Source organism: Bos taurus, chromosome 4 (assembly GCF_002263795.3).
Source record: "Bos taurus isolate L1 Dominette 01449 registration number 42190680 breed Hereford chromosome 4, ARS-UCD2.0, whole genome shotgun sequence".
Classification (NCBI taxonomy): Eukaryota; Metazoa; Chordata; class Mammalia; order Artiodactyla; family Bovidae; genus Bos; species Bos taurus.
Window position 1 is genome coordinate 33862433 of NC_037331.1, and position 19687 is coordinate 33882119.

General features: G+C 41.3%; 1 protein-coding gene across 1 annotated transcript in view; it reads right to left on the bottom strand.

The window, feature by feature from the left end:
- Nucleotides 1-15529, bottom strand: part of GRM3 (glutamate metabotropic receptor 3) — a 251401-nt gene extending 235872 nt beyond the window's left edge. The window contains 1 exon segment of the mRNA NM_001098123.1: nucleotides 15370-15529. The gene's annotated coding sequence lies outside the window, so the exon portion shown is untranslated.
- Nucleotides 15530-19687: the final 4158 nt, after the last annotated feature.

A 19687-nucleotide genomic window follows, 5' to 3' on the forward strand; every position in this document is an offset into this window, starting at 1 on the left:
TGATGTTTTGAGTGTAGTAGGATACTCATTTCAACTTGGGATGCTGAATTCCATCCTCTTTATTGAAAAAGTTTACTTGTAGGAACTATATGACTAAAAGGAATTTTAAAGATCAATACTTGAGTTTTAAAATGAGGAAAATGAGTCCCAGAATGATTTAATTAAACCTTTACTCCATTGATTGAATAAGAATTTATTGATTGTCTTCTATGTGCGATTTGCTCTGCTGGGTAACGGAGACCCAGCTGTGAATAAGCAGGCGTGGTCTCTGTCTTATTAGCACTTACAGACTCCAGTGGGGAAATAGACAATTATCATAAAGAATGATAAAGAGAAGTACAGGGAGTTTGAGGTGTGCATAGCATCAAGAACTATAGACTGTCAGAAGTGGTCTAGAATTCTAATGAAGCCCTGAAAATTCAAATTGAGTGTGCCCGGGTTCTGGGAAGTTGCTCAGCTATGAGAAGGCCTGGGGAGAGAGAAAGGGGAAGGCATTCAAGCTGTTCAGTTTGATTGGAAGAAGAGGTGTGAGTTGAGAGGGATGGAACATAAAGCTGGAAACATAAATCTGGAAAATGCAGGTTATAGTGGGCCAGGTAAAGCAAGTTTGATTATCCCTAAAGCAGTGGAGAATCTTTGGAGAGTTTTAAGCAAAGGGATGGAGAAGGAAATAGCAACCCACTCCAGTGTTCTTGCCTGGAGAACCCCAGGGACGGGGGAGCCTTGTGGGCTGCCCTCTCTGGGGTCGCACAGAGTCAGACATGACTGAAGTGACTAAGCAGCAGCAGCAAGCAAAGGGAAACATGCTCAGATTTGTGTTAAGATCATTCTGGCTCTAGCCTGTGGATGGATGTAGAAGACATAAGTCAAGGTGGTTGATGAGAGTCCATGGTGGTTTAACCTACTATGGGTGGATAAATACTATCAGATCATAATCATGTGGAAAATATTGATTTCATTTCTAAGTCTTGTTTTTAAATAGCACCTGGAATATTACATTTTCTTTCCACTCAAGTTCCTAAAAAATAGCCTTTTAACTCTTCCCCGCTTTCCCTTTATTAAATCCAGGATTTGATACTGCATGACCCTTCCTATTATAGAAGGAGGAAGACAATTAGCTTAATTGTGTTGGCTGGTGTTTTTCATCCAACAGCTATTTCTTACCTACCAGGCACTGTCATCTCTGTGTCTGTTCGATTCATTCTGTTTTCTATTCCCATTGCCGCTGCCCTAGTTTAGGCCATCATTACCTCTCACCCGAATGGCTGCCATACGAGCCCGCTCATCTCCCTGACTCCCAAACCTTTATTTCCTCATAGTTGTCTTCACATTGTGCTTGAGGATCCCCCTGCTTATATGCTTTCAGAGGTGTCCCTTGGCCTACAGGAGATGTGTGGGGCTTCCCAGGTGGCGCTAGTGGTAAAGAGCCCGCCTGCCAATGCAGGACACGTAAAGAGATGAGGGTTTGATTCCTGGGTTGGGAAGATCCCCTGGAGAAGGGAATGGCAACCCTACTATTCTTCTTGCCTGGAGAATGCTATGGACAGAGGAGCCTGGCGGGCTACAGTTCATGGGGTTGCAAAGAGCCTGACAGGACTGAAGTGACTTGGCATGCACTGGAGAGATATTAATCATTGTTCTGTCCACTCGCAGAGCTGTACCTCCTCTGAACCACAGACACCCCACCTTTCAGCTTAGCCAGCTCACACGCTGCTCCCTCAGGAGCTTCCCCACACCGTCTCTCTACCCCTGCATCAGTCTAGAATGACTCTCTCCACTTTCTGAAATTTTAACCATTGTTTAAGGTCCAGAACAGAAGCAACTTTTTAAATATGATACTTTCTGCATTCATGCCAGCCACAAGTATTATTGCTCACTCTAGGGCCTCACAGTTGAACTCCTGAATTTTCCTGCTACTATAGTCACATATTGGAGAAGGCAATGGCACCCCACTCCAGTACTCTTGCCTGAAAAATCCCATGGGCGGAGGAGCCTGGTAGGCTGCAGTCCATGGGGTCGCTAAGAGTCGGACACGACTGAGCGACTTCACTTTCACTTTTCACTTTCATGCATTGGAGACGGAAATGGCAACCCACACCAGTGTTCTTGCCTGGAGAATCCCAGGGACGGGGAAGCCTTGTGGGCTGCCGTCTATGGGGTCGCACAGAGTCGGATACGACTAAAGTGACTTAGCAGCATAGTCACATATGGACATATCCTATCTCTCCTGTGAGATGATAAATTCTTAGGAAGACATGGTAACTTTTTCTTTTCTGTATTCTCCTCAGTACCTTGTTCAGTGCCTTGAACATAATAGACATTCAGTAAGGACTTATTGAATTCAATTGATATCGCTTTTCATGTGCAAATTAAAAATTTTTTATGGTATTCTTTTGTTTGGGTTCAAAGTGCCTTTAGGAAAATGGTATAATTTATGGGTTGAAAGTAATCCTTTTAATAGTAATCCTTATATCTTAAGGTATGAGATATGAAGAGAAATTAATGTTAATATTTCAATGTGGAAGATAGCCATTGAGTAAATGTAAAACTTGAAGTAGGATTCCTTCATTTATTAAATATGGGTCCCTGATGGCTCAGGTAGTAAAGAATCTGCCTGCAATGCAGGAGACACAGGTTCATTCTCTGGATTGGGACGATCCCCTGGAGAAGAAAATGACAACCCATTCCAGTATTCTTGCCTGGGGAATCCCATGGACAGAGGAGCCTGATGGGCTACAGGCCATGGGGTTGCAAAGAGTCAGACACAACTGAGCAACTAACACCTGCATTTTCAATAATTATTGCATGTTCCAGTCATTATTATAAGCTGCTGAAAAAGAGAAGGCCTTAGTCCTTTTGGAGCTAATTCTTGGCAGGGAAACAGGGGTATTCCACATCTTAAATTATTTCATAGACATTGATTTCTGTAAGTCTTTATACAGGTAGCCTCATAAAAACATTTTTCTGGGTTATAAAAACGTTATCATCTTTTCTACTTAGACTGTATTACCAAACTCATACATTCCACAAACACATATTTACATAGTCATTTCAACAGGAGAGACATCAAAGGGGGTTCCAGCCCAAGAGAAAAGACAGGAGGGGCAAAAGTGAGAATCTGTGCAGGATGGACTGCTGAAAGAGCAGGAGCTGAGGAGGTGTGCTGAGACAAAGGAAAATTTGTGTCAAGAAATCTGAGGTGAGAGACTCCCAGCAATGGAGAAAGAAGTCTTAACACACACACACACATTCTCTCTCTCTCTCTCTCTCACCTTAAAAATCTGAGGGCCCAGAGACTAGGAACCTTATTAGGTAAGAACTTATTTCCCATGTCTCCTGACTGTGCCCAACTCTGTCCTTGGAAGACTCAGAACTTGTGCTGGTAAGAGGGACAAGAAAGGGTGGAAGAGAACCTTAGAAACGGTGGTGCTTTCTTCCTCAACTTCTGACCCGAAATAGGCTCCTGCTGGGAACAGAGAGGAGATTCAACTCTAAAGTTCAAAGTTTTATTTATTATATTGGTCCAGGCATATTCAGTCTGCAAATGGAGACTGCTTTGCAATTAAAGTGTATTGTTTTATTACATCAGAGTGTAATGCAGCTTATTGAATGCACTTAAGAGGGGCAATGTGAAATAAAAATAAATTTGCCTTCTGATTTTATTCTTTGAACTACTGCTCTCCCTACAGTACAGTTTGTCCTGTTTGCTCAGGACAGAACAATATTTCACTATTCAAAACCCCAGATGATGAGGATCACATGAATATTTTGGAGAAAATTTGCCTTGATAGGAAAGTATCGTTAGTATGAACTTCAATGAGGTGAGATTTGAAATTGGCCTTGAAATTTAGGTTTGTAGAAAGGAAGTTCATTCTAAATATAGTTGGGGCTTAAAAAGATACTCAAAGTTCCTTTTTGTGTGGAAACAAAATCCGGGCAAAGGAGAGGCTTATATTGAGGAAGAAAGGTTGGAAAGACACCTTAGGAATCTGCTTGTTAAAGATCTTGATGGCCAAGCTAGGAAACACAAACTTACTTTTTAAGTAATGGTTTATCTTTAATGCCTTTTAAACCAAGGAATGGAATGGCAAAGTCAGTTATTCATCTGGTAGTAATGTTATCTTTTCCAACTCCTCCCCCCCCTTTTCTTACATCACATCATTATGTTTTCTCTACACACATCAGTTCCCTTCTTTATTGTCTGACTCTCACTATTTAGTGGAAGGTGAATGATAAAAATTCTTAAAAAAAATTTTTTTTTCAGTTGTTGTTGTTCACTGCTATAACATCTCTAGATTAGGGAGTAGGCATATAGTAGGCACTCATTAGATATCTGGAAGTAAATAATACAGGAAGAGGGAGAGATTAGACGAGATAACCTGTGAGAGAAGTTTGAAAGGTAAGTGCTGATAACCTGGGCTAAGGATTTGGCCATAGTAGGAGAGAAAAGAACACAGTTTACACACCTGCTGCTGCTGCTAAGTCGCTTCAGTCGTGTCCGACTCTGCGACCCCAGAGACGGCAGCCCACCAGGCTCCCCCGTCCCTGGGATTCTCCAGGCAAGAACACTGAAGTGGGTTGCCATTTCCTTCTCCAATGCATGAAAGTGAAAAGTGAAAGTGAAGTCGCTCAGTCGTGTCCGACTCCTAGTGACCCCACGGACTGCAGCCCACCAGGCTCCTCCGTCCATGGGATTCTCCAGGCAAGAGTACTGGAGTGGGGTGCCATTGCCTTCTCTGGGCTAGGGAGGAAGAAATAACAGAGTACCAAACAGAATGGAAATGTCAAAGACTTGAAACCATTTGGGGAAATCATGGTATCCCTTCTAGAATCCGGAAATCTGAGGTAGCAATGGGTGTTTAGCTTTAGCTTGATTGTGTAATGGGAAGAGTCCCGTAGAAGTCATTATCAGGTCGAAACACTGCAACCATCCCAGAGGGCGTAGCTTTCAGAAATTTGACATTTTGTAGGGGGAAGTGTTCTATTTTTTATTACTTTTCTTCTCAGGAAGTCTATAAAGTGTGGAAATCAAGTGAACAAAGAGTTGGCCAAGACCCCCTAGGAAGTGAAGCTGGTGGCCCAGCGTAAGCATCCCCCACCCGTTGCTGCCTGCCCCTCCTTCCCCTCCTGCATTTTTCCCATGTGGCTCTGAACGCTGCTCAGGAAACTATCTTTGGCAGTATTTGTGAGGATTGCCAGCTTCAGCTAAGCAACCATTCACTTGAACTGAACTAGAAGCTGAGGGGAGAATGTATAAGAAGTTGCCAAATGAAGTTTTTGTTTTGTTTTATTTCTCTTGCTCTGTGGATCCACAGGGCAAAGGGGAGGACTGGGACAAAACAGTGCTTCCCCACATCCCCTAGCTAACAAGGGTCTAGCTTTAAAGACAATGGGAATTTTACATGTGCAGTTACCAAACTAGAAGCATTTCTATTCTCAGAAATAGAAATAATATTTTCCTCGATGATCTTCTTCAAATACCAGTAACTTCCCTTTCTAACATCCCAGTATTGCCATTCTAAAATATGAAATGAAAGATCAAATATGAGAAGTTTTCCTCATAAGAACATCCAGAAAATAGGTATTGTATGTGCTTGCGTATCATAGTGGAATTTACTATAGGTGATAGAAAAAAAAAATAGCAGTGAAAACAGTATGAGGTTTCCAGAAAATGAATGTATTCAGAGAACTCACAGAGACAGTGCTTTATTAGCTGAACTTAATTAATTGGGCTTCCCAGGTGGCTCAGTGGTAAAGAATTGACTTGGAGACTTGGGTTTGATCCTTGGGTTGGGAAGATCCACTGGAGAAGGAAATGGCAACCCTCTCCAGTATTCTCGCCTAGGGAATCCCATGGCCAGAGGAGCCTGGCAGGCTGCAGTGCACAGGGTTGCAAGAAGTTGAACATGACTGGGCAGCTGAGCATGCAGACACAATTAATTCATTAATTCTCAGGCTCACAGAATTAACAAGTGGCTCAGGACATTTGTTAATATAATTAAAGTGGACTTGCTGTGGGGAATAGTTTTGTACACTGATTCACTGGCTATTCGCTGAGCCTCATTTCTTAAGTCTAATGTTTATGGACTGACTGAATGTCTCTCTCGTCACCCCACCAAATTCATATATTGAAGTTGTAACGCTGATGTGGTGATATTTGGAGATGGGACCTTCTGGAGGTTAGGTTTAGGTGCTGCTGCTGCTGCTGCTAAGTCACTTTGGTCGAGTCCGACTCTGTGCGACCCCATAGACGGCAGCCCACTAGGCTCCCCCGTCCCTGGGATTCTCCAGGCAAGAACACTGGAGTGGGTTGCCATTTCCTTCTCCAATGCATGAAAGTGAAAAGTTTAAAGTGAAATCGCTCAGTCGTGTCCGCTCGGTTTAGGTGAGGTCATGAGAATAGGGGCTCCAGTGCTGGGATTAGTATTTTTGTAAGAGGAAGAAGAGAGACCAGAGCTCACTCTCTTTATTGACCATGTGGGGACACAGTGAGAAGGGGCTTCTTACCAGGAGCCCAATCTGCTGGCACCTTGATCTTGGACTTCCCAGCCTCCAGAACTGAGAGAAGTCCACATCTGTTGTTTAAGCCATCCAGTCTATGTATTCAAATACATAATAGCCGGGGCTGACTAAAACAGTAGTGTGTCTCAGACTTGAGTGTGCCTAAGAGTAACTTGGACGCATATTTAATACATGCATTCCCGAATCCCAACCTAAAGGAAATTAGTCTGGAATGGATCTGTCTCCGTATTCTTCAGTTTAAGTAGACTTCAGAGTGATTCTGGTGTAGGCTCTTCTGGACAGTAATATGATAAATACTATTTATAGCAAGGTAAGTGGCTTGCTCCTTGGAAGAAAAGCTGTGACAAACCTAGACAGTGTATTAAGAAGCAGAGACATCATTTTGCCAACAAAGGTCCATCTATCTAGCCAAAGCTATGGTTTTTTCCAGTAGTCATGTACGGATGTGAGAATTAGACCATAAAGAAGGCTGAGCACTGAAGAACTGATGCTTTCAAATTGTGGTGCTGAGGAAGACTCTTGAGAGTCCCTTGGACTCTGCAAGGAGATCAAACCAGTCAATTCTAAAGGAAATCAACCCTAAATATTCATTGCAAGGACTGATGCTGAAGCTCAAATCCTTTGGCCACTTGATGCCAAGAGCCAACTCACTGGAAAAGACCCTGATGCTGGGAAAGATTGAGGGCAGGAGAAGAGGGTGACAGGATGAAATAGTTGGATGGCATCACTGACTCAATGGACATGAGCTTGAGCAGACTCCGAGAGGTAGTGGAGGACAGGGAAACTTGCCATGCTGCAGTCTCTGGGGTCACAAAGAATCAGACATGACTTAGCAACCAAACAACAAAGTGAGTGATTATTGTTTGTGGTCTGAGTGTGTGCGTAGGAAGGGAAGGATGAGGGGAACTGCTCAGAGTCTGCCCCTCAGGGTTCCTTCTGTCCTACTTCATATATCTCAACCTTTTCCCTCCCATGACTATACTTCCAATTACCAGATTCCCTAGCAACATCATAGCAACAGACACACATTTAGAATTTTAGAAGGAAAAAAGTGGGCAGGGGAACACTCTATAACATCTCAATGGCTTTCCTAGAGGGATGTCATTTGTTCAATAACTATAGGAAAGATGGCTTTTCTCTCACATTTCTGCGTCACATTTGTTCAGGAAATCATAGCCATTGAAAGGCTCTGCTGCTGCTGCTGCTGCTGCTGCTAAGTCGCGTCAGTCGTGTCCGACTCTGTGTGACCCCATAGACAGCAGCCCACCTGGCTCCCCCGTCCCTGGGATTCTCCAGGCATGAATACTGGAGTGGGTTGCCATTTCCTTCTCCAATGCATAAAAGTAAAAAGTGAAAGTGAAATCTCTCAGTAGTGTCCAACTCTTCGAGAACCCATGGACTGTAGCCCACCAGGCTCTTCCGTCCATGGGATTTTCCAGGCAAGAATACTGGAGTGGGTGGCCATGTCCTTCTCCATCGAAGGGCTCTACTTAGACAAAATTGTATAATAGGTAAAAATTATAATTGTTCTTTCTGCCACTCCCCACCAAACTCGAAGAAGTTAGCTTTTCTGAAAAAGATGAACCTTTAAATCCAATGTGTTGGAAAGTTGGTGAACTACATGGACCTAAACATATATGGTCTTTCATATTTCTTGCATGAAATATTATTTCCTAGGTAAAATTCAGACACTGTTAGGAACTAAGGGAGAGGTCCTTTTGGAGGGAGTTGGGGATTTAACATTCTTTTAAACATCTTTCTCAAGGGTAGCTCTTGAGCAAAGTCTGTGGAGGATCTAAGCCCCATGTTTTGACTCCTTAATTCTGAAGTGAGGTATGGTCTGGCCACCAGTATATCTGGACTTGACAGAAATCACTGGGATTAATGCATCAGCTTGTAGAGGGTCTTTGCTTTTTTAAGGAAAAATAAGATGCTTCAAAATAGAAACTGCTAATTATATTCTCCAGATCTCATTTTCTCCTTGAGACAGATACAAATTCCAACTGTTTCTGACCCTAGAGTGTCATCTCCCAAATTGGCACGTATTTCAACATATTTTGTGAAAGCAGTTTCCATTATGTTATATTCACCAACACATGGTACGTTGAAACTGTTAAGCAAAATACAAAATATTACTAATAATTATCTGCTATGTATTATTAACATTCAAAAGAAACAGCCTCCACCAGATGGGGAGACAGATCTGTGATACCCATTCGTGTTTTTATGTCCATGAAGTAGCACAAATCACAAATCAGAGTAAGACTTTCAAGTAAGGACTCCTATTTCAGCTCTTTGGTTGTCTGAAATGAACTATTAATTCATGTGACAAGACAGCAGGTTTCCTGCCTGTGGGGAAGTACCCAGGTCAGAGACCCATGAGGTCTGTGGGTCTTCCCAGAGCCGCCCTACTGAGCCTTTAGAATCACCAGCAGGTCACTTTGCCTCTCTTGTTCTTAGTGTGTTTAAAATCTGGAAACTTCAAGTCCATCATTTTTCAAGTTGTTGTTTATATTAGGAATAAATGCCCAAAGGTGTGAAATGCTCAGAGTTTCTTAGATAAAGATGAATGACTGCTTCAGCTGGGTGAAGAAATTTCAAACTTGTACTAGTCTACAAACCATTTTTACCAGCTCTTTTATTTGGTAGGAAGTAGTTTGGTTGTAAAGAGAAATATAATTATTTTAGCCTTAACAAGCAAAACTGCTTTTCATCTCCTTGTTGGCTGTTTGCGAGACTATATTCTTGCTACCTGGATTAAGTTTTACAGATAGCAATGTTCGCTGAGGGCTTCCCTGGTGGCTCAGAGGTTAAAGCATCTGCCTGGAATGTGGGAGACCTGGGTTCGAAATGTTCGCTGAAATCAGGCTCCAGGGAAACATAGTTCTGTCACATTTTCATATCTAAATGTTTATTTCTCAGTTTGTTAACAAACCTATCATCTTCACAGAATTTTCTGATTCTCATTTTCCCCCTTAGTTCTTTTAATTATTTGTAAATAATTTTTTAGTTTATTTCTTCCATTTGCATTTCTTTGCCCCTCAGAAGAGATTGTGTCTCTCTCAGGGTGAAGAGAGATGGAGCTTGTCAAATTCTGTTCTGGCTCCATTTCTTTCACCATTGGTCTCTCTCTGTCTCTCTTTTTTAACCAAAGCCCCTCTACTTGGGGCTCAGAAAATATTTGATGCATGAAATGAAATCCCCCCACAGAAACATAAACTTGGGAGGCAGTGTAGCATAGTAGCAAACAGAATGGGACTTGGGACAAGGAAGTGAGTTTTGAATTCTAGTGCTTGTCTTGTTAACTATCTGAAGTGTGGACAATTTACCTCTGGGCACCTCTTTCTTCTTCTACTAACTGGGGATTACAGTACCTACCTCATAGGGTTCTTGTGAGTATTAAATTAGGAAATGCAGTGGGTTAGCAGAGTTTTCAGAACATGGCCATGGGTCAGTAATTATCTGTTACTATGACATTATGATGGCAACCCACTCCAGTATTCTTGCCTGGAGAATCCCATGGATGGAGGAGCCTGGTAGACTACAGTCCATGGGGTTGCAAAGAGTCAGACATGACTGAGCAACTTCACTTCACTTCATGACATTATGATAGTTTTTCACCTTAAAGCATCTGACACAGTGTCTCCACAGAGTGCTGGAATATCTATATATGGAATTTTTAAGTCTAAATACATCTTTTCAATGATGGAATAGACTTTTTTGTTCAGTTGATAATTCTGGTAACCTCTTCTCTACTCAAGAGTTTCAAATTTGATTTTTGGAATACTTTCAACTTTACATGTTTCTGAGATTTAGTGTGTGTATTAACATTTTTTATGTCCTCATTTGTATGTCCTGAATCTTGTTTGGCATATACAGGTGCTTAATAATATTTACTCATTGATTGCTTCCCTGTTAGCCACCTTTTATTTAACCTCTTTTTAGGGTAATCTGGCCAAAACTGTCAGAACTACTCCCATGCTACATATATATAAGTTGTAATATTTTTTCAAGCTATGTGTCTAGTGTCAAGGTTTTGAAATTTTCTCTCTGGTGGATACCTATACTCTTCCAATTGAATTTACTCAAATGTTGTGTGTTTGTGTATGTGGAGAGGCTGTGGCAAAGGCAATATTGTGCAAAGGCAATGATAGTGAAGTAAATTCTAATAAGGAATAAACATGTGAGCTTTCTGCGGAGGTACTTCTCTTTATATATGATTTTATTTCCAAACATGATATTTTAGTCTCTGCTTATATAGATTCTATCTTAATGTTTTCAAGATCTTTTCTTGTGTTCTGTTCCTAAAAGTTCAGTGTACAGTTTCCAGCTCAGTAGAAAGATTACTCATTTGGTGAGGACCTATTACATTCTGTGTAGACTCAGACTTCTTAGAATGGCTCTGTCCCAAGGAGAAGTCACAAGTATATTAATGGCCTACTTTGCCTGTACCAAGAGAATTGATTCCCCTTTGTTTCTAAGGAAAATCATTTTGAGGGTACTCACCACGATGTGATGAATGGCACTATAAAAACACTTTGGGGCTTTAGAAGGGAGAATACTGGCTTAAAAGTTATTTATTCCTTGCAGTCTAATTTTACTCCTCTAAAGCTATATTCAGTTTTGGAATGTCACTTCTCTGTTCTGTTTCCTTAACAATCCATACGAATGTTTCTACCTCCAATGTTAATGCTCACCACGCAGTAAAGAAGACAGCACTAAATTGTGTTTCGAGTTGCTGATTTACCTTACTCTTTGTTGTATATTTTGCCAAATATAACCTAGAAATTTATTTCTTGAGTTCTGTCATTTATTCCTCCACTGTCTGGTAGAACTGGCTTTTCGATGCTTGGGACTTGAAGAAACATTTGAGTGGGATGGCAAGTCTACCAAGATATTTGCTCAAGACTCTTAAAGAATCCTACACAAGGATGTCTTGGAACCAGATTTTTAAGTGAACAAAGTGAAAACCTGTTTCTCTCGTGGTTATTGCAGGCTTTTCTATTTTTAAAGTAACCTTCACATATGGTACCTCCCTATAAATCTAAATAGACTCCATATTGATATATGCATGATTTGAGCTTACTCTTCATGATACAGGAAAGTGATGAACTCAAGCTGAATTTTGTTGGCTTTTCAGATTGTTTTAGTATGAAAGGGCTACCATGTTCTAAAAGAATTGCTGGATCATGTTAATGTACGCATTCATTAATAAGTATATACACTATTACATTCCTAGCACACTCTATTAATTATGGAAATAATTTTCATTTCAATAGTGGAATTTACATGACAACAGCTTCTGGGACTCAGTGGAGCATCAGACCAGCATGTCACAGAACTCCCTGGTAGTGTGGGCGTTGACAGGGTTCTGTTGACACCAAATTTGCAATGAAAATGTCTCATAAATGTGCATCCACATAGCACATTACTTAGAAGGGATCAGCTTCATATTCACATAGGTCATGAATGTCAAAGATGAAAAATTTCTCCACACTTGCATTGCTAAAATAAATTATTGAGAATATACAGTCACACACATACACATGAATGACCTGAAAGATGTGTCATAAATATTTAGAAAAGATGTCCAGATATAAAACTGCGACCTTTGTGTTCTCTCCTGTAACTTTATAAAGCTTTTGTATTTTACAAATCCTGTATAAAGGTTGGAAAGAGTGTAAATCAGATAAGAGAATGAACTGGTCCAGAGGGATTATAATAGGGAATAAATTACGAGATCAAATGGGACCAAGGGAAAATTAGACTGAATATCACAACAAAAGTTTTTGATAGGGAGAACTATTAAACTGTAAAAGAATCTTTCAAAGATAATAGAGGTCATTACTTGAGCCATTTAAAATCGGACTGGACTGAAGTACTCTAAAACATAATGTGCTGTAGAGACCAAGACTATATTAGATGAAGAAGGAGGGGGATGACCTAACAGTTTCTGCCTTCTCCATTATGAATATGATTGTTCTCATTTTATGTGTTCAGTCTTGGTGGATAATCTTCTACAATTTTATGCTACTTCTTGGGAGCAATTTCAACAAATTCATGTAATGCAGAATTGGATGCATTTAGCAGAATCTCAGAAAAGATGAAAATGCACACTAAGCTCAGTGTAAAATAGCAAAGTGAGACAACTATGAGTAAACATTGCTACTTTTGAGAGGAGTAAACCCTGGAGGAAAAAAAAGAAAACCTTACTCTGGAACTCTGGCCATATTCCAATGTGCATGAATGCACACTGTCCTGGCTTTCAATGGAGGTTAGGTATTAATTTTCTTTTGTTTAATGGTATCTTGGGAACTTGTCGAGTGTAGGATAACAAATTGAAACATTTTATCCCCAAGATAATGGGCTATATTTTGGCAGGAGGTAACTACAACCCTGGAGAAAAAAAAAAATCATGTACCATTTTGTAACTGTGGATGAAAAAGAGAAAATGGTTTAACTTGATAAAAAGAATTTGACATAAAACAAGAAAAAGAAAAAGGTACCTGGGGAAGTTGTAAAAAAAAATGTGATTGCTGGGAATCTTTCAAACTAAGACTGCCCTTGCTTTTCTGTGGTTCTAGATGGTCACTTGTCATGAAGTAGAGAAGTAAGATAGGTGGCCTTCTGACAATTATCCTAGTTCTTTCACTCAATAAAAGTATTAATTTAAATTTAATAAAAATAAAGATTACTGCTCTTTATTCCATCTGAGCATTTATTCAACTTACCAATTTTAATTGCAGTGAGTAAAATCAGAGTGGGGCTCATTTAAATATTTGGTAATTGTGGGGAAAAGTCATTGACTTACCCTCTTTTCAGGTGTACACTACAATTTTTAAAAAAGACAACAGGATGTATTTTCATTATGTATAATGTTTTCTGTTTATGTAGCCTTCCAGCTCTTTTCTCAATGTATTGATTATAGATATTTCTGAAGTCTAAAAAATGCCATTAATTAAATAGGTGACTTTCTCTCCCTGTCTCCAAATATAATTTATTGCTTGCGTTGGCATAGTTTTCTACAAGCTGAATTTCACATTTCATTGGTATGAATCTAGCTCATAGAACAGGAGGCTTTATAGTTTTTTGTTTTTGTTTTTGGAGGGGAGGGGTTATCAGTTTTAAAAGGTATTCTTACCATTTATCATTCTTTTTAGCCCAATGAATGTAGATACTCTGAAATTTTCATTCTCTTATTTGTGATAATATAAATTTCAAGACTTCTCCTGTTTCCATCCTGAGCATCTGAGTTACTCTGAACAGCAATCAAGTCTTAGGGCGTGTCTATACAAAATATCCATGCACTCCTCCTGCTTGGTCAGCACTTGAAAGGGTGGACACATAAAGCCTACAGGTGTGAGAAATCTTTGTAAATACCAGACATTGCCATGATGTAAGGGAATAGAGCACTTTATTGAAGTCTGATATTATAATACTTCACAAATCTATTCAAATTCTATTGGGTTGCTTTGAGGAAAAATGTGCATAGTACTATAGAACCATTAACTAATAGAGTATCCTAAACATCTTTGGTAGGAAGTGTGTAATCCACCAGAGTTTAGGGTCTGTTTTTTGTCATGCCAAGATTACATATGTTTCCACGAACAATTAGAGTCTAAGTAACAGTCTTAAAATACGTAATCAGATAAACCAAAGCAGACCTAAATTTGAGTAAATGAACAATATTTCTGTACTAATCAATGCTTTTTTCTTCCAAAGAAACACAACATAGCTCTAATAAATAGTTCTAAAATCATGTAGCACAGATAAATTTAAGCAGAGAAATTTAAAAGTAACAAACTACTGCTGAGATCCTTAACTCACAGAAACCTCAACTTCGAATATACTGATATGTAACTATGTTTCTGTATATGTCAAACATAGCACTATTCAAATAGCAGTATAAATAATTTTACTAGCAAATTAGCTGAGCACTTGAGTGCAGATTATTAGAAGTATATAGTTCTATTGTTATTAAAATTTACAGTGCTTTAAAATACTTAAAAGGCAGGGGCATGTCCCCTTAAGATATCTACCTGAGAGTGCTACACCTCTGGGAATCCTCTACACTTGCTAATCCAGGGAAGGAACTAGAAGGAAATCTAAATGAAATCCTTAAGAAACGAGCTTATTGGGTATATTACCTAGTCTATTTCTGGATCCCGCCCTCTCTGAGTTATCTCACTGTCAGATAAGAAAATGGAACAGGATTGACGAAGAGATATGCTCCCAGTCTGGCTCTTTGATTTTGCGCTCAAGCCAAAAGGAGCGGAGGGCATGAGTTAAGCATCCTTGACAGGCGTGCTTGTGGGAGAGCCAACCTCTGGCAGCACAGCGTCTCCCAGCTGCGACGCGGACCAGCTCCGCTGACCGCTGCCCACCTCGCCTGGCAACCTCCACACCCACATGAAACCGCCTGTGTGGCAGCCAGTCACCGCACGTTTTCCTGTGCACAAAACTGGGGGAACCCCCCCCCCCCCCCCGATAGAAACGTATCCCGGAGCCGAGAGCAGAGCTGGAGGTGGTTGGCTGGTGAGACTGGTCTCTCTGGGGGTCTGCGAGCGCTTGTCAGTCCCTCCACCTCTCCAACCCTGGGCACCCGATATGTACCCCGAAATCTGCCTCCCTCCCGGAGTCATAGATGAGCGCGTACACACACAAACTCTCATTCACGCACACCCACCTTGCTGCTGCCCCCACCCTCCCCACCCCTGCCAGAAAGGTAGAGACTGGTCCGAGCTCTGCCTCAACTTTACGGGCTGTGCCTGCCCCACGCGGCACCCGAGCCTCCGCGCCTTCGCTGGGCGCCCTCCAGAGGGACACGTCCTCCTCGGGGCCCCTTACCTCTCACCGACAACTCCCGGCAGGGACTGGAGCGGACCGCGGTGGCAGCAGTGGCGGCCGAGCCTGCACCCGGGCTCTGGCTCATGGTTGGTCTTCCTCATCCGACACAAAAGAGGTAGCTTGCCGGCTTTGTCCTTTCCCAATCCAAGGGAGAACTTATTTTGCCCCCGAAATGGCCAACTTGTACGCGCTGCTTCCTGTCACAGTGCCCCCTGCCCCCGCCCCCTCCAGGCTGCGTGCTGGACCACTGCCCGGTGGCAGAGCATCCAGGCTTCCGAGTCAGTGGGGAGTGGGAAAAGGGAGGGTGGGAGGAGAAGAGAGGGAGGAGGTTGGGAAAAGGGGAGGGGGTGCAGTGGTCTTCCAAGGAGGGGAGGGGAGCAGTTCTCTGCCGAGTGCCTGTCCTTCTCCTTAGGGGCAAACCCACTTCCCAGCTAGGTAGCAACTTTCCTTCACCTTGGCCGGGCTGAAACCTTCGCATCTAATTGGGACTCTCTTGGCAGAGGCACGGACAGTTCTGGCATCCTCTCCTTCTCCTTTTCTTTTGCTCCTTTCTTACCCTCTCGTTTCCCCTTTCCCTCTTCGTCCCCCTTTCTCCCTCCCTTAACAGGGGTGTATCTGCAGAGTCTTCAGTGAGCCAGGGTACCCAGAGGGGAGGATTATTATACAGAAAGCCAGGGTGATTTTGCTGGTGGCTTTACCTCTCTGTTTAAAATCCTGAAGCAGTGCCTGCAAAGGTTGGTAAATTTCGGAGGGGTCGGGTGGAGAGGAATGGGGGCAGCAGGGAGGTCGGAGGCTCTAACTTTGAAGCTCTGCTCGAGCTCGTGGCCTGCGGGAGAACCGGGACTGTCAGCCCTGGAAGAACTCTCCTGTGGTCCCAGTGCAACCGGAGGACCGCATGCTGGAGGAGACAGAGAGGGAGCGAGCTTGGGAGGCCGATGTGCAGCTCTGCCCCACACGCCGCTCAACTGCACATTGAGAGCCCCTGGAGAGGGCTTGTGCAGAACAATCTCTGGGTCAGACGGGAGGGGGACGCTCCTGTTTCCTAGCAACCCTCATCAATCTTCTCAGGATAGCTCCCTCTGAAGGAATTCGATTGGACAGCCCCTGGAGGGAAACCACGCCCCTTCAAAAAATGCTGGGCTGCTGCTTTTTCGCATTCTCCCAAATTTCTTGGGTGGAATAAGATTAGAGGGGAGTGCTGTATAATCTCCCTTCTTATCATCAGATGTTTCTACACCGCCTGCTGGCAGCGACCCTCCCTCCCCCACATTAGTTCTTTTCTAGTCCTACTTGTGGTTAGCAGACACAATGATTTTTACAGAACCTCTTCTTTCTTCTTAAAATTAAATAAATAACCTAAAATCGGTGACGTAGGCACAAAAGAGAAAATGCACACGGAAATAGCTGTAATAGACTCCGAGCTGCAAATAAAATCCTAAACGTGAAATTCCAGGCCTCTTTCTGTGTATAATTTCAAAATGAAAATTCACTGTCAATAATTTCCCCACCCTAATATACTAACTTTGTGTTAACCAGGGCCTGAGTTACCTGTATCCAGAGACCATTAAACTTAATGCTTTAATGCTACATTTATTCTTTAATATTTAATGTTAACTTGTTAAACAACTGCCTGCTTTTGTAAGCCAGCCAGAACATTTAGACTACAGAAACAATTTACCACTGATTCTTTTAGAGAGCCAAGGATATTTTAAAAATACTTGTATATTCCATTGTGAATGTCATTAAAACTAGAAACTTGAATATACTAAAAATTAAAATGTTATTTAATAGTGAATCTGTAAAAATGCTCGAAGTTCCCCTTCCAATACCATTCTTTCTGAACTGCAATAGGAGTGCCCAAATAGGAGAAGAATCACTCTTCCTTTGTACTGCATTGCTATTATCTCGCCACAAACACATTTGACTTTCATAAGAGAATTTTCACAATGTCTTTCCAATAGACGACTGTACATCAAGGAACAGTGACACAACAATGGAGAAGATAAAGTTGTATATACTGCAAGGTCTTCAGATACCCACAGAGCCACGTTGGCAGTTTTTTTTTTTTTTTTCCTTCTTCAGACTGTTTCAGAAGATATCTTTTTGCTTTTCTAAGAGTTTATCAGAGTCAGCTGAAATTGAACAAAGAGATGTGATTTTTAAAATTTCATTGAAAAAGTAGCTATGTTTGCACAAAGAAAGCCCTGATGTATATACTGAACTGCATTACCATATCCTGTATGTAGCCTGTTTAACATACTAAGATTTGTGATGTGTAGAGACTGAAATACTGAAGCAAATTATCAATCTGTTACCAGATCTGCTGTTGTGGGACACTTTCCCTTTTTCCTCTCCCACACACACACAAAGGATTGATGAATGTAAGGGCTTTTCAGCCTGGTAGAAGCATGCTCCCTGAATTCAAATCTGTAATTGCCATCGTTTCCTAGTTTTGTGACCTTGGGCAAGTCTTTTAATCTCACAGTATCTGGGTTTCATCATCTGTAAAATGTGGATAATAATTTCTCATCCCTCAGAATTATTTTGGGGATTAGCAAGTACCATATTAGCTGTGTGCAACTAATTACTAGTTACCACTATTGGTCTCCAGTTCATAGTTTTATTTAACTTAATGGTAACTTAATTGTTGAGCCAAGCATAATATTTACTTGAAGGCAGTTAGTCTTATACTTTAATTCTTCCTTTTTAATTTAACTTAAATTTATCATTTGGAACATAGCTTTAATTTTTAATATTTATTTGGTGTGTGTGTGTATGTGCATATGTATGTGTATCTTTCCAAGTTCCTTTTAAAAGCTTCAAGGGATAGAAATGAAGTACAGTTTCTAGCTAAGTGGCAGACCAATTGGAAATGAAATCTCTCCCTTTCCCCATCCTCCCCTACGTATTCTAGCTGGGTTCTAACTCTAAACAATTCTAGTCCCCTGTTTTAAGTACCTTAGTATAGTATGTTTATGGCCTTTGTAAAATTTGTTCAATTCACATATGTGTTTGGACATCTAGACCACTCTTTCTAGTTTATATTTTTATTAATTTAATTCATTTTTTACTAATTCATCTATATTTATTTGAATGATTAATCGTGATATTCCTTCTTAAGTTGTTTTACAGCCAGTGTTCCAACTTCTGGTAAAATGCCTGTTGCATGTGGTCCATAAAGCATACCACCCTTCATTCATAAAGAACATTGAGATTTGATGTGTTGCCATTGTTAATTACAAATGAAAATGCCTTCCATGTTCCCATTCTGATCCAGAGTTGACTCTCACTAACGTTCTTTTTGATGTGAATGTCCATTGATTGGGTCACTCCAGAGATCAATTTCTTTGCTGGCTTCTACTTCCAGTCAGCGGTGTGCAGTTATTTTGATTCAAACGTGGAGTGTGTCCAGTTTGTCTGAAACAGTGCTGGCTCACACCTGCCAGGTTAGTGAGTTCACATTGCTTACTTTGTTTCTGGAAAGTGTGGGGTTTGGGCATTAAATTATGTGAACCCTCCTATCATCTGGCCAGTATCTCCTATATCAGTCTGCCCTCACTCATCTGCCATGTGACTGTTAAATTCCCCTCTGTAGCTCTTTTTCCAGAATAGGAGTGACCAGTTCTGGAGGACTAACACACACATCTCTGTAAATACATAATGCACATATTTAAAATATTAAAGTTTATATCTAATTTTCTTAGAAATATCCCTTTTTTTCAACTTCTTTCAAAATGTTTCTCCTTGGATCTTTCGTACATTCTAATTTTAATTACTGTTACACAATATAAAAGTTAAAATATTCTAGTCTTAATTTTGATTGGAGCTCCAAGGCAAGGGGGTGCCAACTACCCCAGGTGCCAAAGCAGTTTTCAGATGCCCTGTGCTGGGTTTGAATGGAATACCTTTTAAGCCATGTGGATTATGAAAGAGTTAAAGTCCAAGAAGCTGAGAGAGATAGGAAAACTGGAATTGAGAGAGTTTTGGCGGTGCTCTCAATATGCAGGTAGAGGATGGGGGGCAGTTATGTGCTGTCTCCTCACTTCAACTCTAGTGAGGGGTGCTGCTGCTTCAGGGAAACCATTGCTATGTTCCTCTGGAATTAGGGTGATGTAATAGATTTGCTTTTAAATTCATAGCAGAAAAATATAAAATGCAAGAGACTGGGTGCAGATCTGTTTCCCAGAGGGCTGAAATAAAGCTGAACTTGGCAGGTAACTGCACTGCCTCCTATGACAGGTAGAAGGGCTTGCTTTTCTCTGTGTGTGTGTATGTGTGTGCGGGCAGTGGTGAGCACACAGAACAGGAGTGTTTGCCT